At 41.6% G+C, this 5,148-nt stretch overlaps 1 pseudogene; it reads left to right on the forward strand.

Annotated features, from left to right (window-relative positions):
- Positions 1-357: 357 nt before the first annotated feature.
- LOC120568534 lies at positions 358-2,932 on the forward strand (annotated as a pseudogene).
- The last annotated feature ends 2,216 nt before the right edge of the window (positions 2,933-5,148 follow it).

Here is a 5,148-nt window from a genome sequence, read left to right on the forward strand (position 1 = left end):
CTTTTCCCAGTTTGTTGTTTCCATTTTCTCATTGGAAATTGAAAATGTGTTCACCAACAGATGGCACTATCAGCTCAGTTCTATTCCATCCAGTCTGATGTGAACACTGTTGATTAGTAAAATAAATAATAATAATAATAATGAACACAAAAGAAACACACAGTTGTTGATAGATGAAAACATTTTCTAAACTAGATACTATACTAAACATAATACATTTTTAGTTTGTCATTGGTTTTCCAAGATTTTTATTAGCTAAAATGGTTAGATGTTTATTAACCTTCAGACAATTAAATAGTTTTTAAACTTCACATCATACAAACTGCTCCAAAGGAATAATTTTTTAAGTGTGGATGTATGAGCTACTTCTCCATAGTCAGTGTATTAGCTTCAGTAGATGGTGGTCGGCACGCCCCCAGTTTGGAGAAGCAGGCAGGAGTACCCATGTGGAAGCTAAGTAATGTACTGCTGTGGACTGGGGCAGCAGCTAAACGCATTTTAGACACCTAAAAATATCTATATCAGTTGCTGTAGACAATATGTTTAGAATGTTTTCACACTTTACCTTGCCGTCAGACAGCCCTTCCTACTGCACATTTTCATTAACCGTAGAATATCCGTATTCTTATGCCCATTCAGTCTCCCTCTGCAAAGGTTCAGACTATCCCTTAAATTGGCATCCTAAAGTGTTCACCAAAAAGCAACATGTTTTATTTACTCTTGACTTCAGAGGAGCTTGTCTTTGTTAAAGCAACTATACAAGATGTCAGAAAAGATGATGAGCAGTAAACTAACATACCTTCTGTTTTTTTCTAGTCTAGACTAAGGGATGGCTGAAGCCAGCAGAACGATAGAGGTGGCCGCTCGGCCGGCCATTCAGCCTCGGGATGCTGCGACTGCCGCCAAGATTCACTCGTCCCTGGTAAGGATCCACATGTAAAGTTATTAAATGGAACTGAACAACAAAAGTATAAACCAAGCTTATATCATGCAGTAAAAGGCAGTCTAACTTCCTTTAATTCTTTTCTGGCAGGCATGACACTGTGGGACTGTGATGACTTGGAAAAAAATACAAGAGAAAGACCACAACAAAACAGTGACTTTGAGATAGTTGCTTCTGAATCAATTGAGGATAAATCCTCAGCGCTAACAGTTGAAGCCTCTCTGAAAGCAAGTTTTTTAGGTGGACTGGTCAAGGTTGAAGGATCGGCCAAATACCTGAATGATCATAAGGCATCAAAAATCAGGCCAGAGTAACTCTGAAATACAAAGCTACCACAAAGTTCCGGGAACTGTCGATGAATCACCTTGGAAGAGGCAATATTAAGTATCCAGATATCTTTGACAAAGGGTTAGCAACACATGTAGTCACAGGTGTCCTTTATGGGGCACAAGCATTTTTGTCTTTGACCGTGAGGTGTCCGAAAAGGAAGATCATCAAGACATTCAGGGCAACTTGAAGGTGATGATCAAGAAGATTCCCTGCTTTGTGATAGAGGGTGAAGGTTCGCTGAAAATGGAAGACAAGGACAGAGAAAAGGTTGACAAATTTTCTTGCAGATTCTTTGGAGACTTTTCAATTCAGAAATCTCCTACATCCTTTCAGGATGCAGTAGAAGTCTACCAAAGCCTCCCAAAATTGTTGGGAGCCAACGGAGAAAATGCCGTACCAATGAAGGTCTGGCTGTTGCCACTGACAAGTTTAGATTCTTCTGCTGCCAAACTTGTCCGTCAGATAAGTATAAGATTAGTTCAAGAATCACAGAGAGTCCTGGAGGACTTCGATGAGCTGGAAATGAGGTGCAATGATGCACTGAGGACCACCACTGCACAGCAGTTCCCACAGATTGGCAAAAAGATTAAAAGTTTTAAAGAAATGTCCTCTGAGTTCAAACTGGAATTCCAACGAACCTTGGCAAAGAAACTTCCGTCAATCCGAGGAAGAGGAGAAGAGGAGGCTGGGCTCGCAGAGATCCTGAAGAAGAGACATTCTTCTCCTTTCAACAGCAAACACCTGAACGAGTGGATGGACTGTAAAGAGAGAGAAATCTGCATGTTAAAATCGTTCACCAACATGATGAAAAACACCAAGATTGTCCCTTCTCAAAATGGTCTTGATGAGGAAAGTCTCAGTGTTAAACATGCTGTGTGTTTTGTCTTCACCTCACTTGAAAGTGCTGAACCGTACCTCTCAGCTTTATCAAACTACTTAAAACAAACACCAGAATACCCTCAAGGTGCACATACCCAAGATGTAGAGAAGGAACAATGGTACGCCTCAAAAGAAGTAGCAGAAGAAATGCAGCGTAAAGCAAAGCTCTTCAGTGACTTTGCAGAGGCCAACAAGGAGAACAAGAAGATTAAGTTCCTGACAGTGGGTTCAACAAATGAGACACAGAAAGGTTCAAGCATCTACCTTTATAAAGAAGGCTTTCCTGTCAGTGAGAACTTTGAGCCGCCTTCAAAGCCTGAAACAGTGACAGTAAGTGATATAAACCACAACAGTGTGACTCTGAAGGTTTCTCCACCCAGATTTGGAGCAGAGGACATCACCTCCTACTCTGTTGAGTACTGTGTCAGTGGAGAGGATGGATGGAAACAGAAGACAGCATCAAAAGCTGAAGAAGTCACAGTGAGCGATCTGAGTCCTAACACAGAGTATATGTTCAGATGCAGAGCAGTGACCTCAGTAGGTGTTGGACCAGCCAATGAAGTCACTGGTTCCACTAAAACTTTACCTTGCAGCCCTCCTGGAAAACCTGAAGTCGAACCAAATTCAAGAGAGATATCAGTTAGCTGGGAGAAACCTGGTGAGCTTGGACAAGATGTCCATAATTTGAGCAACATCGTGGAGTTCGCCAAAACAGACAGCGGTGTTAAAGAGGAAGATCTCCAATGGAACGAAATGATGCGCTCGAACGAAAAGCGGTAATAACATCAGAGCTTCAGTCAGAGACAGAATATGTTGTCAGGGTCAGATGTGATTGTGGTGTAGCTGGTAGAAGCAAAGAAAGCATCACTGTTAATGTCTGCACAACAAAACGTGAATTTGCACGTCTTGCCGAGTTCCTCAAACATATTAGCAAGAGTATAGCTTCTGAATCTCCATCAGTTTACAAACTGCCTCTGAAAAAAGAAGATATGGATGTGGATGGGTGCCGGGATGTATAACCTTGGCAAAGAAAGCATGAGGCAAAATCGCACAATAATGCTTCTTGGAGCAACTGGATCAGGAAAGTCTACTCTGATCAATGGAATGATCAACTACATTGTTGGTGTGGAGTGGAAGGACAGTTTCAGATTCAAATTAATTGAGGAGGATCAGACAAGATCACAATCTGAAAGTCAGACATCTGAAGCCACTGTGTACAAAATCAACTACCAAGAGGGGTTTAAAGTCCCCTTCTCTCTGACCATTGTGGACACACCAGGGTTTGGGGACACAAGAGGAATAGGAAGAGACAGGGAGATCACAGAGCAAATCAGGAGGCTTTTACCTCTGCTAATGGGGTAAGTGAGATTGATGCAGTGTGTTTTGTTACCCGGCCTCTCCTTGCACGTCTAACAGCAACGCAACGATATGTGTTTGACTCCGGGTCCTCTCCATTTTGGCAAAAATGTGGCAGAGAACATTCAGATGCTTCTCACTTTTGCAGATGGCAAACAGCCACCGGTTCTGGAGGCAATTAGCGCCTCTGGGGTTCCATGTCCAAAAAATGATATAGGGCTTCCAGTTCACTTCAAGTTCAACAACTCTGCATTGTTTGCAGATAACAGAAGCAGCAGTGACAGGGCCTGTGATGAGGAATCTGATGAGGATGATGACAACTTTGATGAAATGTTTTGGAACATGGGTGCCAAAAGTATGCTGAAGTTCTTCACTGCTTTGAACAAAATGACAACCAAAAGCTTGCTCATGACCCAAGAGGTTTTAAAAGAACGAAAGCATCTTGAAACAGCAGTTGAAGGTTTGTTACCGCAAGTTAAAGCTGGATTAGCAAAACTTGAAGAAATAAGGACAACCAAAGAAAAGCTTAAAGAGCATGAAACAGCCATGACTTTAAATGAAAACTTTGAGATTGAGGTGGACGTTATCAAGCCAGTCAAAAAACAGCTCACAAAGAAAGGAGAGTACATTACCAACTGCCAGAAATGTTCAATAACATGCCACTACCCGTGTACGATAGCAGATGATGATCAAAAATGGGTCTGTGCATCTATGGATAGGAAAAGGAGGTGCACAGTCTGCCCTGGAAAATGCATGTGGAATGTGCATTTCAACCAAACATACAGTTGGGAGTATGTTAAAGAAAAAGAGAAGCAGACACTGCTGGAGCTAAAAGAAAAGTACAAAAAAGCTACAAAAGAAAAGATGACTGTTCAGGAATTGATTGAGAGGCAAGAGGAAGAGATTGTTCACCTTCAAGACATGATCGTATCCCTAATGGATCAGTCGGCCCGATCTATAACTCGTCTGCAAGAAATCGCGCTGAGGCCTAACCCTCTGACCACTCCAGAGTACATCGACATGCTGATTGAGGGAGAAAAGTCAGAGGCAAAAGAGGGTTACACGGCTCGAATTCAGTCTTTGGAGGCAATGAAGGAAAAGGCAAAAATCATCTGCAAAGTAGCTAAACGAGATAAACTCACAAAAACAGAAGAAGAATTGTCTGAAGAAAAATAGGAGAGAAAAAAAAGAAAGGTTTGCTTAAGATATATGCAAATTTCTTTGGATATGAGTGAAGAACATGCCATGGCTGCAGCCATGTGTTAGTATAAACCAGAACAAAAGTGATTTAATGGATGAAAAATAAGTCAAAAAGACAGCTGAGCAATTGTAAGACAATTAGTATGTTGAGAGTATTAACAGTAATGTGTACATTTTGTATTGTTATGGTGGTAACATGCTATCATTTTGTCATATATTATGCTAACTTTAGCATGTTAGCACTTGCGCTTCAGCTACATTGAATGCGTAACGTATGCGGACCGTTAGAAGAACACATGTGCCGCAGAATGTATCTTTTAACCATCTACACCTTCTGCGCCACACGGCCTATGGTTGTGTGTCACAGGCGAGACAGAGAGCTTTTGCTTTGGGATTGTTGTTCCTTCAGTTTTTGGAGCCGGCACAGAGCTGTCAAACAT

This window comes from Perca fluviatilis, chromosome 11 (assembly GCF_010015445.1).
Source record: "Perca fluviatilis chromosome 11, GENO_Pfluv_1.0, whole genome shotgun sequence".
In the NCBI taxonomy this organism is placed as follows: domain Eukaryota; kingdom Metazoa; phylum Chordata; class Actinopteri; order Perciformes; family Percidae; genus Perca; species Perca fluviatilis.